The sequence below is a fragment of the Mytilus galloprovincialis genome, chromosome 10 (genome assembly GCF_965363235.1).
Source record: "Mytilus galloprovincialis chromosome 10, xbMytGall1.hap1.1, whole genome shotgun sequence".
Classification (NCBI taxonomy): domain Eukaryota; kingdom Metazoa; phylum Mollusca; class Bivalvia; order Mytilida; family Mytilidae; genus Mytilus; species Mytilus galloprovincialis.
In genome coordinates, this window is record NC_134847.1 from 40,936,286 (window position 1) to 40,953,391 (window position 17,106).

Here is a 17,106-nt window from a genome sequence, read left to right on the forward strand (position 1 = left end):
AAATCTATTGTGAAAAAGAGAGAGCTCTTTATGTCCGAAAACATTGTAAACATTCAAACATACTATCCACACTTATCTGTGTCCACACTTGTAAATAATAACAATTTAAACGTCAATAAAGTCTCACTTTCAGCTGAGTATAACAGAAAGTAAGAACACTGATGAAGCAAAGTTTATAACCAAGGTATAAGTTATATGGATCGCTATTGACCCCCTACGGATCCATAGAAGCTTAGTAAAATCCATAGGAGGTGAGGTCAAAGGCCGAATCTCCTATGGATTTTATTCACCCTCTATGGTTCGTAGGAGGTAAGTAGTGAACCGTATAAAGAATTTAATGCATATCGCACGCGGAACTTTTTCTGCTATGTTTTGTAGAGAAATAAACAATGAAACACAACAACATTAATAGAAGACGTTACCATTAAAAGTAGACGTGACGTCGTGAACCCACTATGAAATTTACAACCCCCTACGGATTCATATGGGTCACTTCGTGACGGCGTACACCAATCACAACATGATAATTTACCCGCGGTACGATATAGGCAATTAAAGGCTATCGTACGATCTTCAACAATGACACAAACCCATACTGTGAATCAAACTACGTGTACATGTATTTATAAACGTCCCATTTTAGAGAAAATGTTAAACAATTCATACAAGAAAATTAACGACTTACATGTAATGTATTACATGTGTACAAAACAATTTACGAAAAACAAATATAACAGACACAAGCCAACTAAAACGGTAGTTATACAAAATGTGACGCTTCTACAAAAGAATAAACTGTAAAAGTGTAAAATTTAACAAAAAGTGAATTTACACTGGCCTCTATGATTGTAATTATATCATTAAACTATATATCTCCTTTCTCTTTGTAAAATACAGGGTATTTCCCAACTGTAAACAGCTCAGTGACTTAGCATTACACAATATTTTTAAATATAAGGAAGTTTAATTGATATTTATTTATAAGTTTATCGGTTATAATTTTATATAATTATATATACATGTAGTTACAAATTTATTTACACACGAATATATATATGTATACATAGATTAGATTTATGCGTATATAGCTAAGTGAATATAAATATATTGATGGATCCTTTCAAGTCCAAACTAGATTTACCGATTTTGTCACTTGTCAAAATCTCGTGTTCTATAGTTGGTCAGAAATTCATACGGAATTTATGTTTTAAAGTATATCGCAGTAATACATTGCATCAGCCGTATTGCGCCGCTCGTAAGTATTTAGTTTATTTAGAAGATTCTAATTCTTTAAAATGAAATTGTAATTGTATATATCTTGTAAACACTCATCGATCATTTATCTTTTTGTATTTTTGTGTGCTAGACGGGGGATTGGCGTGGCTATTTTTTAACTGCAAACTGACAAAAGAAGATATAAACAAAATTTGTAAACAAATATAGTCTTGTGTATGTGTAATATATAGAAATGTGTTCGTCATTTACCAAGTCAATACAGTTCTGTTTGAAATTTCTAAAAATGGTGTAAAATATTTTTATGCCCCACCTACGATAGTAGAAGGGCATTATGTTTTCTGGTCTGTGCCTCCGTTCGTTCGTTCGTCTGTTCGTCCGTGCGTCCGTTCGTCCGTGCGTCCGTTCGTCCGTGCGTCCGTTCGTCCGTGCGTCCGTTCGTCCGTGCGTCCGTTCGTCCATGCGTCCGTTCCTCCGTGCGTTCGTTCTTCCCGCTTCAGGTTAAAGTTTTTGGTCAAGGTAGTTTTTGATGTAGTTGCAGTCCAATCAACTTGAAACTTAGTACACATGTTCCCCATGGTATGATCTTTCTAATTTTAATGCCAAATTAAAGTTTTGAACCCAATTTCACGGTCTACTGAACAAAGAAAAACATAGTGCGAAGCTCAGGTTACAGTTTTGGTTAAAGTTTTTGGTCAAGATAGTTTTTGATGAAGTTGAAGTCCAATCAACTTGAAACTTAGTACACATGTTCCCTATGATATGATCTTTTCTTATTGTAATGTCAAATTAAAGTATTGACCCAATTCCACTGTCCACTGAACATGTAAAATGATAGTGCGAGTGGGGCATCCGTATACTATGGACACATTCTTGTTTATATATATTTAGGTCTAGTTATACAGTCGAAATTTCAGCAACATACACAAAAAGTCATCGCTGGAAGTTTGAATTCAAATGCATTGAACATTCTAGAAATAATTAGCATCCTTGTACTAAGGTAAATTAATCAAAAATTATTGAATTAAATATTGCAAATCAACACATTTAGATATGGCTTATTGCCAAAATGAATAAAGCTACATGCATGTATTGAAATAATAAACCTGTAATTATTATTAGCGAAACGTAAAGACCTACATGTACTGCATTGTATTTAAACTCAATAATAACCAGACAGAATTTTAGTTCATCAAAATTATTAAAACACCACCTAATCTTTTAATCATGAATAAAACGATGCAATTATAAGGATGACGCATGTCGATTATCAGCCCATTGTATGATAAGTTCTCACTTGTCAATTCACACGAAAAAACTAATGGCCTAATCAATGTACAAAAAAATTGAACGTAAAAAAACGGTAACACAGCAACCAATGAACAGGTCGGTTTCACAAAAAAATATTACGATTAAGATTGAGATTGATCGTAAGTCATGAACAATCCAGTTTTTGTTTAAACATATTTATTTATGGTGGATTGGGAAACAAGTTTTACAACTTATATTAATCCTTTTCCACTTTGCGGGTGCGAGTTCTGCCTTGTAGCGGCATTATCCTGCTCTTTTTTTGAAATCTACAATGATGTCTTTTATGTGCAAGTTGTATGGCTCTCTATTAACACGGGGCAGCCATTTATCGTCCCCTCCGACGGACTATCATCGTTTCCTTAAGACCATACTCACAAATGGTGTTTGTATAGTACTTACGATAAATCTCTGACTTGCAGGGGGACAGGCACATACATACAGAATAAGTTGTTCAAGATCGTTAAGATTAATTACCATAGGTAATACAGACAAACAATGATTTATTCTTGAAGTTATGTATTTATAGATTCAGAGATAAAGTCTGTCGTCAAGGAATTTTAGTGAATATTTTAAGGTTGTGATTGAACGAATTTGTTAGTACAGCAATAGATTATAATAAATGTTTCATTTTTTTAAATTTTTTAATTGAGAACTAGTAAACGAATAAAAGTAAAAATAAACCCAAAGAATACACATTGTATAAAAATCGAATCCTTTGGATTTTCAAACGTGAAACTTACTCTATTATGACTAATTTTAAAATACTTCACTTGACCCACATGATTAATATCTGTGTACTATGATATTTTAGGTATAATATAGTAGGTCTGAAGCGAAATGATTTTGTTTGGATGATGCTTATTCAGGACAAACAATAAACTCAAACACACCTGAACGTGAAAAAGTGTACTCAGTGTAAATAGTATAATTTCTAATTTTTAGGACCCCTCTAATATTCTATCACCATGAGAAGAAATGTAGATGAATTCCCTAAAAAGATCAATCTTTTATCTTTCTTGTGAAAGTTTTCGGTTACATTTATGGTAATAAATATCATTAATATATTACATATTTTTTTTCTGTCTATTTTCTCCTCTGATAGATGGACATGATTGTATCCAGACTGTTAAATACATGAATACAATATGAAATTTTAAATATTTGTAACAGACATAATGCTGTTACATGTGTTTAGAAAGTCAATTAAATCAAAGCTGTAAGATATTTTGTAAAATCAAGTTTTATGCAGAGTTTACATTTACTATTATCAAAATTAAGTTGACCCCGCCATGTTGGTTCAAGGTTTTGAAAACAATCGATAGACATTTGGGTGACAATGCTATCTAAAATCAAGTTTCAAGCGCTCTCTTCTTAATAAATGATTTGCATCAAATGCGGCGCGGGGCATATACACGGGGCCTATAGGTCTAATAATATGACAAAAATAGGAGAGCCATATCGGCCTTCACCTAAAAAATGCGTATCAGCCATCTTCCAGATTGAAGAGTAATGTACAATCTTTGCGACTAACTTGCTTATAAAGTAATTCTGCCGGTTTTTAAAAATAGTTTGAAGGAATTGACTCATTTTTTTCATTTATGTGACATCCTATATTATGACAGGACAATTATCTGCATGAATCACTATAAGCCTTACAGCAAGCAATGTCATGTTCGTACCAAGTGCCAAAATGCATATGGATAGCTCTTGCATTTTCGTACGTTGTTCAAGGATCTTACAAAACAGGTAACCTACTTTTGTTTGCTTATTTTACAAGCGCCAATAAAACAAATAGAGCAATTATCTAATACTTCCGATAATGCATACATGCACATCCGAATACAACATGCTTTAAAGAGTTGTCACATATAAAGAGAATACTTCTTTCTCTGCACCTTAAAGACCAAAAACGACAACAGTTGGAAGGGTTCGTATAAAAGCTACTATATGTTAAAATATTTCCTCCTATCCTACACACACTATTTGTTTGTCTATCACTTTTCTAAAGCAAGGTCTTAATACAGACTCGTATATTTATAGATTATCGTTGATTATAATCTGAACGAGATTAATTTTCTTGCTTTTTGTACAGCGAAAGTCAGAAAAGCAATCGAGTTGAGATGACCAATGATAATCTGTTTATCGCTATTTTACCTATGACGAAGTTGTTAATTTATTGATAACGGGCACCTGCGGTCTTATTTTCTAGCGATAATGTTTCATATCATTGGACTCCGCTGAGAAAGAAAATTACCAATCAGCAAGATCAAAGGAAAATTTTGTAAAATAGCGATACATATTGATAAACTTCAATATTTATTTATATGATATACTGTACACCATTCAGCACATTCAATCTAGAAGTTCAGATCTCAAGCATATATCTTATTACAAATGTATTGATAGTAAATCATAGTTTTACATTATTTATAAATAAATTTATTTCGTTTTAAGTATATATTTATCAAAGAGTGCGTATACAACTGTTTAATTATAAAAGCTATTACTTTTTTATAGTGTTTTTTGAGATATTACCAGACCCCATTATCTTCGGTGATAGTGTCGTTCTAAGATGCTATGTTTCAGAAAAAATTTGCGATACAATCATACGGAAAGCATGGGGTATTGGCCCAAGCAACAGCGTTATCTGTAGTAATGGAGAGTCGTATAGGAAGAATAAATACAAGATGATTTCAAATAACATCAGTGGAAACTATGACTTGGAAATCTTTAGATTTAATGAAAAAGACATGGAAAATCTTTACACTTATTCGTGTGGAGCTAAAACATTTTCTAAACGTATCACACCAAGTGATTATTTATGTAAGTAAAAAATTTAAACGAAAATGACGACATCAACCACGGACATCGACAATAAATCTCACTAAAATTACCTCGAATTTCGCTGTTTTGCCCTAACAAGTTTTGTCGCACACAAGATGTATTGTGTAGACACACTCTTCATAGATTACAGGATTGAAATTTGTATTTGCGTCAGACGCGCGTTTCGTCTACAGAAACTCATCAGTGATGCTCGAATGAAAAAAAGGTTTAAAAGCCCAAATGAAGTACGTAGTTGAAGAGCATTAAAGACCAAATATTCCTTAAAGTTTTTCCAAATACAGCTAAGGTAATCTAGTTCTGAGGAAGAAAATCCTTAGTATTTCACAATTCAAAGTTTTGTAAACAGTTAATTTATAATTATGATCATATCAATGATGATGCATGTCAGTAGTGCTGACTACTGGGCCGATAGAGTGTTCTTTAATTTCAAGTAGCTAAATTTTTCAATGCCACCACACAATGATTGTCAATTGTGTAATTTTCTACAGCCTAACCTATATATCCAAAATGTTCTAGAAAATAATGTACTACTTGAAACTAGAAGGTGTACTTCATATACTTTTCTCGATATGCACGAAGATGAACGAATTCTCACTCTAATCAATGACACAAGAGATGAGGTCAACTTTTCAGGTGTCAACTTCCCAATTCTTAGCAGTAAAATGCCTTCTGCATCATCATATGGCGTTTATCAAACTACGAACTTCATTAAAACTGGTCTTCTTCATACACAAAAATATGCCAATAGAGAAGATGAACGACTGACATGGACACTACATATCATATACAATCATCATAACAAATATGTCTATGTCTAAATCACTTACAACATATTTTTGCAGTGTTAGGTATTTATTTGTTATTTTCTCTCCTTTTTCGGTGCATGCGATTCACCCAGTTTTCATTTTATTACTTTGATGGATTCTCGTAATAAATTTATGAAATTTGAACGCGGTAAATTAATGTTGCCCTAATGAAGGCATTTTTATATTATATACATATGATTTTGTCTTATAAAACTGACTCACATTTTTCATTTGTATATAATTTTGCAATTCTAAGCAATTAACAGTTGTTTTAAGGGTATGAATATTTGCATTGTAGACTATCCATCGTTATTTTCTGCATCAAAGGTACACATTGATAGAGGAATCATTAGAGGAAGTGTTAAAATGGAAAATGTTTTCCCAATTCCCAATTGTACTGTGATTTCGGGGGTAAGCTAATGTATATGGTACACATATTAGGTAGTGCCAATTTCCCCTGCTTTACTTTATTCAAATTAAATTACTACAAGCTAAATATTGAAGCTATATATTATCCATGTACTGTACAAATTCTGCTTTTGAAGACAGTTTTGAATCATTACATTTTTTTTAATTTAATATAAAATGGATATTTTTGGTGCAATATGGTACTAGAAATATAAAACATAAAACAAATCGCATAAAAGAATATCAATATACATGTATATACATCTAAACAAATGATAGAAGTATTTTTATTTAAGCACAAACTAGCAAATATTTTATTTTATCAATGAACTTTGAAAAGAAACCTGCCTTTTTTACAATATTTCGGTTTGTATTTGAGCAAAAAAGTTATTATGCAAAATACATTGATTTACTAGGTAAGAGAAAGGATAAGGAATTAAAAACATTATAAATCTCACCACATTATGTATGCGCTAAATGAATAGTCAAACTTGAATGTCGAAAACGAACTGACAATGCCCTGGCAAAAAAGAACACCGATAAAAAAGACAAAATGTCTACAGATAGAAAACACAAGCCTCAACAACAGGCACCCACAACAAACTAGGGCGATCTCAGATTGCTCCGGAATGGTAAGCTAATCGTGGTACTTATTTGGCTCCTGTTGTGTTGCGAATTGTATAACAAACTCGGCGATAAGTCTTATTTAAAAGGTCAAATTCGATTAAAAGAGTAGATTTTTGTTTACGACCCCTTATTTTCCTAATGAAAACTTCATGGGAACTCCATATTGTGATTTTCCTTTATTTTTCAGGAAATTGTTCAGAAAGTCGTCTTTTATGTCCCAGGAGGTTATTTTAAATTTAAGTACAAAGAGATAAATGCTAAATATAACATTAACGCAGTAGGAAAAATGTGTGACAACAAAGTTACTATTGTTTGTCGTCTAGGACAAAAAACATACGAGGTTGCAAGGAAGATAAACAACAACATGCATTGTAAAAGTATGTAATTTAATATCATTTTTATACCAGAAGTAAATAAAGGCAATAGCAGTTTACCGCAGATCAGTAGGCATAAACCCATTTAACTGACACAAATCCGGGTCAAACACCAAAACAAAAAGGAAAGACATCAATCATAAGAGACAAACAACGGAACAGCAAAAACACTGACTGCTACAAACACAGACGCCAACATAAACAGAAACGGGCCACTTGGCAACCACTGCCATATTCCTGACTTGGCACAAGACATGTCAAGAAAAACATTGTGAGCTGAACCTTGCCCCACGGCCATCCAAACTTACCGCCAATACGGCAACGTAAAAATACTGCCAAAATGACAATACGCGACAGGAATACAGCACACAATAAGTACACTTAGTACAGTGTCAGTTGAAAATTAGAAGTGAATTGATAAAACCATGAAAAAGATGAAGCTTATTGAGTCGGAAAAAGTAAAATAAAAAATACTGAACTCCGAGGAAAATTCAAAAAGAAAAGTCCCTAATCAAATGACAAAATCAAAAGCTCAAACACATCAAAGGAATTGATACCAATTTTCATTTTCCTGACTATGGTCAAGCATTTTCTTGTGTAAAAAGGGTGGATTAAACCTAAAGCTAGTTAAACCTCACACTTGTTTGACTGTCGCAACAAGTTTCATTATATTGACAATCATGTGCAAACAAAATAAACAGACATAATAGGTTAAGTGTTAACATAGGGGTACAGCAGTCAACATTGTGTTCTTTTCTTAATCACTATAAAAACTAACAAGTATGTAACAACGAAGCACAAAATGACATATAGAACAAGCAAATTAGCAAAATTCGAGTGTCACTGATGAGTCTTTTGTAAACGAAACCTCGCGTCTGGCGTAGAAATAAAATTTTATTTCTGGTATCTATGATGAGTTTATTTACAACCACTGGCTCGATGCCACTGCTGGTTGAGATTTATTCCCCCGGGGGAATTAACAGCCCAGTAGTCAGCATTTCTGTGTTGACTTGAGTTATCATTGATATGTTCATAATAATGAATAAACCTTTAACAAAACTTAGAATTTTTGAAATACTAAGACTTTTCTACCTCAGGAATAGATTACCTTAGCTGTATATGGCAAGAATTTTAAGACATTTATGGTGTACAATGCTCTTCAACTTTGTACTTTATTTGGCCTTTTAACTATTTTTTTATTTAAGCGTCACTGATGAATCTTTTGAAGACGAAACGCGCCTCTGACGTAAATATCAAATTTTAATCCTGGTATCTATGATGAGTTTATTTTCAAAGACAAGAATATACAAACTTACCATAATACAAGATGTATAAGTGCAGTACCACGCCATATATGTACCAAAGAAGTATAAAAAGGTATAAAGAAAAGTACAATAGCAAACATGAAAGACACGAATGCAGAAATGTTTTACCAGAGCACAATAACGAAATGAATAAGTACAGAGCTACGTTAAATGAATCAAAGAAATACGAAATAACATATATACAAAAGCACTTTAATAAAAGACAAGAATACGAGAATTATAATAGAACAAAACCCCAATGACAGGATGTGCAAGTAAAAACGGATAAGAATGAAAACAGACTAAACAGTTAACTTAATATTCATGAAGACAAATAAGAGAATAGTATAACACATTATTAAGATGATAAACAATCCAGAATCTATACTTCAAGACCATCGCGTATTTTTTTCTTAATGCGGATTATTTATCAACAAGGTATCTTGATACCTACCGATGAATGTTTTTAGAAAAATGACGAGACGTTCTTTGACATACATGTAGCACTGGTTCATCAACTTTCTGCTCAAACACTGGTGACGTTTAACAAAGTCTGAGTAGGAGCTGTAAGTTCTTGAATACCGAATAAGTTGGGAAATGTATATTCCATATGCAGGAGAAGTTGGCATATTGCTACTAAGGTGGGGATAATTTGTCTCGTTTATTATAGATTCTGGTACTGAGATTGCCGTGTATGTCTATTTTGAGGTATAGGTTTCAAATTAGACGGAGGAAGCCGTGTCTGTTGATTCTTTAAGTTCAGGTTCTGGGGGATATATCAATGGAACTCAATCAGAAAAATTTGAATTGTTAATGGAAAAACATTATCTATATATCTGAAAGTAAAATTAAATGATCTGGCTTCTTTGATCTTCTTGTTTTTAACAAGTGTCTGATGGAAATCTGAATCATATGAAAATAAGAAGAGGAGGGAAATGGTTCTTTCTTTGTTCCGTCGAGAGTATAACCGCAAGCTAATTATATTGTTTAGCACTTTAACTCAAAATTAGAAAATGCATTACTTTCAGGATGTTCTTTTATCATTATGTAGACAGGTTATGACTACATGTTTTCATTATGATTAAAGATATGTAGGCCAAATGCAGTTTTGAGGTATTAAGAGATAAGGTAATTTTTTCTGCATTTATTCTACTTATGAAACTCATCGAAAGTTCAAACGATTGGGAATAACCTATATATAAAGATGTCTAATACAATTATTGTATTGTTTTGTAAATGTGTTCAGGGCAATAACTATATATGACATTTCTTTTTCAATGCAAGTGTGAGGAAATATTTTAAAATTAATTCTGACTAATTGATATTTTCTTTTTTTCTGTTTCAGATACTATACTTCGAACACAACATTCAAATAAAACGTATTAAAACATCCGATTAATTACAGTTTAAAAAAAAATGTTTCAGAGATCCACTTACACACATATAAATATGAATCGTTAAAATATCTGCTTTTGATAAATATTTCAGGTAACTACATTATTCCTGTCCTTATTGTAACCGGTGTCATAATCACAATTGCTTCAATAATTTGGATGATATTCCACCGATATAGCTGTAGTAAGTTTTAGATATTATCATACATAAAAATGCCCCCAATACAAAAATGTGTACTTGTACAATGACAATGAACGTCAAACTAAACTCCAAGGCATTCAAAGAACTAAAATAAAGAAAATCATACAAGAGGCTTCTGATTTTGGACTGTAATAAATTGTGATGTCAGGTTTTATCTTACGTGTAATTATTACGTCACATTAAAAATAGTAAAGAAAGTAGTTGTTGCAACCAAGAAACTAAGCAATCACAACCACAACAAAAACAGAAGATACTGCTCAACTGATTTCTAAAAGAGCACCCATCATTTTATAAACCATCATAGATACCCGTAGCTGTATTTGACAAGACTGTTGAAGATGAAACGCCAACTGAAACAAATTCAAAATTTCAATCCTGGTATATACAATGAGTTTATTTACAACCACATTGTCGATGCGACTGCTGGTGGAGTTTTTATTCACCTAGGATATCACCAGCTCAGTAGTCAGCACTTCTGTGTTGACATGAATTATCATTGCTATGGTCATAATTATAAATTAACTGTTTACAAAACTTTTTTTTTTCGAAATACCAAGGATTATGTACTTCATGATTAGATTACCTTATCTGTATTTGGTAAAAGGTTTAGCAATTTTTCGGTCCTCAATGCTCTCCAAATTCGTACTTCTATTTGGCCTTCTCAACCTCCGTTTCGAGTGTCACTGATGGATCTTGGTAGACGAAACGCGCGTCTGCCGCAAATACAAAATTCCAATCCTGGTATCTATGATGAGGTTTTTTTAACAACCACTAGGTCGATGCCACTGTTGATAGAGTGTAATTCCCCGAGGGTATCACCAGCTCAAAAGTCTGCACTTCTGTGTTGACATGAATCATCATTGATATGGTCATAAGTATAAGTTAACTGTTACGGCTTGTCTACTTCATGATTAGATTACATTAGCTGAATTTTGTAAAAGGTTTAGGAATGTTCGGTCCACAATGCTCTTCAAATTCGTACTTCTATTTGGCCTTCTCAAGCTTTTTTCTCGAGTGTCACTGATGCATCTTAGTAGACGAAACGCGCGTCTGGTGCAAATACAAAATTCCAATCCTGGTATTTATAATGAGTTGAGTTACAGTCACTAGGTCAATGTCACTGCTGGTTGAGTTTTTATTCCTCACAGGAATCACCAACCAAGTGGTCAGCACTTGTGTTGACATGAGTTATAAATAATATGAGTATACATATAAATCAACTGTTTACAAAATTTTGAATGTTTCACATTTCAAGGCATATTTCCTTCCGGAATAGACTGCCTTAGCGATATTTGACAAAACGTTTTGGTCCTCAATGCTCTTAAACTTCGAACTTTTTTGGACTTGTTAACTTTTTATAATCCAAGCGTCACAGATGAGTCTTTAATTTATAGACGTAATGCGCGTCTGGTGCCAATATAAAATTTTGATACTGGTATCTATGATGAGTTAATTTGCAACCACTTGGTCGATGCCAGTGCTGTTAGAGTTTTTATGAGGAGTGTTTATTATATCGTAATATATTATTTACTTACAGATATAACATACATTAAGAACGCTTGCATATGCAGAGGAAAAATCCAAGCCAGCAGCGTTTAGAGAGTTGAGCTTTTAATATACAAGGAAAGATATCAGCCGTCGTACTGTAAATATTATAAATGTAAAAAAATGTGTACTCTTGTCTTTCTTTTTTGCTAATGGCTTTGTCTATATACATTAAGGCGTTTCTTTGATACATATGACGTGGCTCTGTACTTTACGTCATTGTGTAATTGTGCTATGGTACATTTTTTGCATTCTTGTCTTAAATTTCAGCTACTGTGTATTCACTTATTTTCGTTGGTACCAATTTTCGAGGTTTGAGGAAAAATTACACATTCGTGGATATTTGATTTCGTGGTTTTGACAAAATATGCACATATTCCTTTGTAAAAATTTTAATTTGTTGAATATTTGAATACGTGGTTTTCCTGTACCCACAAAATCCATGAAAATTAGTATCCAACGAATATTAATGAATTCACAGTAGTATGCTTGGTCTATATGCCATTTTGTGTTTCTTTGTTTCATATTTATTTGTTTTCAAACAATCATCATAAATTGCCAAAGATTGCCCACTGTGTACATATGTAGCTAAACTAACCATTTTAATTTGTCACCATAAACAATGAAATGAACGTCATTCGATGACCTTTGTTCTAGTTTTCCTTGTTCGAACCATAATTGTCATAAATTAAAAAAAACCTCTTACCTACACTTTGAAAATGAAACCTGTTTTAAATGAAGAGACCCCGTTTATGTCAGAACGTTTCATTTTAAAAGATGAACGTTTTGTTTTTTACTTCATATCTTTTGCTTAATTTCCTTTCGTAAATCAGTGATATTGAGGTCCGACTATGAATGTTGGTTTTATTCTAAAACTGAATGAGTCCGCGATGAAAGGGTTTGAAGGTATATGCATTCTTTTAAATTTCTTTTATTTTTTTCTCTTTTCGTCTGTTCAACAAACATTTAAGACAAGGCACGTATTTTCAGGGACAATTAAATTAGATTGATTTTGAACTTGATATCAGATACAGTGAAGTTTGCTTCATATCTCGATTTACAAATGAAAACCGATAATAAGTTTAGGGTCTAATCTTTCAATTTCTTACAGCAACTGCGTCTGTGTACCTCTATATTTGTTGAATCGATATTTTAGAACATTTTCTTCCTATAGTGATATCTTTGAAACAATATGGAAATATATATTACTTGTCATATACAGAACCACAGGTGAACCTCTATACTTTAAATTAGTTTGTCGTTGAATATAAGTGTGTCTTTTTGAACTATTAAGCATTTTGAGTTTTTCCTCCCAGGCACAGATTGCCGAAAACGTATTTTTTGTTATTTGAAAATTTCGGTTCTTTATACTCGTCATTTTCGTACTTGATTTGGATTTCTGACTGTTTCGATTCGAGTGCTACTTATTAGTCAAATGATAACCAACTGTGTTTTTTTTTAATATACCTCATTATGATTAAAATACAATTTGAAGACACGAAACATGCAAAATGTTAAACATGTTATTAATTACTCATGATAATTTTGTATAAAATATTCATTAACTATAAGTAGAAAATATTTGTATGATTTTGTACCTTTGTTGTTTTCATTACATGTTTGAATTTGCAAATATTTGCTCTACTTTCCGTCGATAAGTTTAAAAGTTTGTGTTTTTAATTCTTTTTTGACGTTATAATTGGTATAAGAGCTATAGTTTGCTGCTCACGCTTATTCTTATTTAGTTTTAGCTAAAAAGTAAAATCACAAAAATACTGAACTTAGAGGAAGATCAATTGGGAAAGTTCATAATCACATGGCAAAATCAAATAACAAAACGCATCAAAAACGAATGGACAAAAACTGTCATATTCCTGACTTGGTACAGGCATTTTCAAATGTAGAAAAGTATGTTTAAATGATATGATAATTATACTTTAAATACAAATGAGAATATGTCAGAGTCAACAAACCGACCAAAGAGTAAAAAACAACCGAAGACCACCAATGGGTCTTCAACACGGGGAGAAAATCCCACACCATAACATGCCAAAGGCGTGCTTCAGCTCGTCCATAAACACAAATGGGTACTAGTCCACTGATAATGGAGGCCCACCATATACCTCTAGCCAATGTAGCAAAAACAAACACAGAGCAATGCATGCAGTAAAACTGAGTTTATAAGAAGTCCGAGTACACACTGTTAGAAAAGTTAACAAAATAAACTAAAGAAAATGACAATAGTACAAAAATTAACAAAGAACTACTATCAGTTACTGTAGTGCTAGCTCCAGACCTTAATAAAACTGATTAGAAAATTATGTGTTCATCATATCAAAATCAAGCACAATCCCACCCGTTAGGCATAAAAATAGAACCCGTATGAGAAGAACATAACCCGAATGTTTTCGTTAAGTTTTGCATTGCTATGTAGAACGGAAATTGAAGTAGAAATATAAATACGGCAATTTACAGAGAAAATACTTTTAGAAAAATCTCATTACTAACCTAATAAATCATTTTTTCGTTTTTTAGATATTTCATTTATTTATCCACTACGGGAAATTTAGTACTGTAAATAGAATTCGCTTGTGGTCAGTAAATTTAAAAAAAAGGATGTGGTATAATTGCCATTAAGACAACTCTTCACAAGAGACAAAATGACAAAGTAATAAACAACTACAGGTAACCTTACTGTCTATAACAATGAGCAAAACCCGTACCGCATAATCAACTTTAACAGCCCCGAAATGACAAATGTAAAAAAATGATATGAGAAAACAAACGGCCTAATTAATGGACCAAAAAAAAACCGAAAATAAATATGTAACACAGCAACAATCGACTACCTTTGAATTACAGGCTCCTGACTTTAGACAATAAAATTGAGAATGGAAATGGGGAATGTGTCAAAGAGACAACAACCCGACCATAGAAAAAACAACAGCAGAAGGTCACCAATAGGTCTTCAATGTAGTGAGAAATTCCCGCGCGCGGAGGCGTCCTTCAGCTGGCCCTAAACAAATATATACTAGTTCAGTGATAATGAACGCCATACTAATTTCCAAATTGTACACAAGAAACTAAAATTAAAATAATACAAGACTAACAAAGGCCAGAGGCTCCTGACTTGGGACAGGCGCAAAAATGCGGCGGGGTTAAACATGTTTATGAGATCTCAACCCGCCCCTATACCTCTAGCCAATGTAGAAAAGTAAACGCATAACAATACGCACATTTAAAATTCAGTTCAAGAGAAGTCCGAGTCTGATGTCAGAAGATGTAACCAAAGAAAATAAACAAAATGACAATAATATATAAATAACAACATACTACTAGCAGTTAACTGACATGCCAGCTCCAGACTTCAATTAAACTGATTGAAAGATTATGATTTCATCATATGAATATCAGGCACAATCCTTCTCGTTAGGTGTTTAGTATCATACCATCATAACATATATGAGAAGAACATATTCCGTGTCATGCCAACAACTGGTTTTTGAATAAGCACAAACATATATAATGTGGTGGAGTCAACATTATGAGCTGGATCCCATTATACCCCTAACATAGGATAGCGGTGTAACAGTACAACCTAAGATCTCTATACAAATCAGTTAGACAGGCTTAATTCAGCAGATGGATACGCAAAATACATCTAACAAAAACAAAGAGTGGACGTAGCCGTGTATATCTACATCCCAACAACAAAAAGACAATAATATAATTGAGAATGGAAATAGGGAACATGTCAAAGAGACAAAAACCCGACAAAAGAGAAGATAACAGCCGAAGGTCACCAATAGGTCGTCAACTCAGCTGGCCCCTAATAAAAAATATTCTAGTACTATGAAAATGAGCGTCGTACCTAAATTTGTAACTCAAAAACATAAAGATGTTAATTTTCAAACTTTTCAGTATCTTGTCATTTACTAGTTCACATCAAAATCTCCTGAATTATTTGGAAAGCTACCGAAGAAAACATATTTGACAACAAGCGAATAATCTAAAAATTAATGGATTAACCGCAGTCGAAAAGTCTGAAAAATTATTGTTCAGACTTTTCTTAAGATGTCAGGATTAAATTTTTTTCTCAGATTAAATATGATTTACTAATGTTAGATCTTTTGTTTTTGTTTCACTTCAAAATCGTCGTAAAATGGAGCCTACGAATATTTTGGTTCGAGTGCCCTCGATGAGTTTTATAGAGAAGAAGCACGCACCGGCGGATACGAAATCTATAACGTAGTATAAATGATAAATATGCACTTATGAGGAAATCAATAACAGTCCTATGTCTGTTTCACGATCTTTTTCATATCATATTTCAACAAATAAAATATCGCCCATTAATCTAATGAATACTCTTACTATATGAGGTAAGTGTCCTTGAAAATATCGATGTAGGTCTACACAATTATTCACGGAAAGGTATTGTGACCAGCGTTATTTCTTTAACAACTTTAACAGCAGATTACTGTCGATAACGATGACTCGTTTGATAATTTTCAAATCACAGATATTATACAATTACTTTGATTTAGACCACGTTTTATCTGAATGTCCAACTGAATTGATATGATTGAAATTGCATACGTCAACTTAGCTACTACGATTATCACAATTTTCCACGGAACATCATTACCTATATTGAAATGCAACTTGCTTTCAATTGGTTTGGTTTATTTCGTTAAGCAGCGTTTACATACAAACTTCAAAACCATGAAAAATTAGAAGAAAACTAAGATAGCAATAACTTCAAACTTTATTTTCAGGTATAGAGATATCGTCTTTTCTTAATAAACCAAAGTTCATTATCTACGTTGACCCCATCTATCCTTTAAACTTCAAAATAAACTGTAAAGGATACTAAATTTAATTTATATTTTAACCTACGTCTATTAAACAACCTCGAGAACTAAATACTATCTCACAAGAATTAATTTCAACGTTCCCATTCTGTTCTTTGTGCTTAGAATGTTATAGCAGCGTCTGCTTATTTCTTTTATCATTATTTGCATACTTCTTTCATTTTCATGTTTTATTTTTTCTATC

General features: G+C 32.6%; 1 long non-coding RNA gene across 2 annotated transcripts; it reads left to right on the top strand.

Moving 5' to 3' along the window:
- The first annotated feature begins 1,077 nt into the window (after positions 1-1,077).
- On the top strand, positions 1,078-13,788 carry LOC143047586 (uncharacterized). 2 transcript variants are annotated; one of them, XR_012969601.1, is made up of 8 exons: positions 1,078-1,255; positions 2,125-2,233; positions 4,167-4,290; positions 5,062-5,367; positions 6,493-6,605; positions 7,417-7,606; positions 10,396-10,485; positions 12,041-13,788. It is a non-coding gene; the product is annotated as an uncharacterized LOC143047586 (long non-coding RNA). The 2 variants fall into 2 exon arrangements; XR_012969602.1 differs by lacking the exon at positions 2,125-2,233 and having other exon boundaries at positions 1,079-1,255.
- Positions 13,789-17,106: the final 3,318 nt, after the last annotated feature.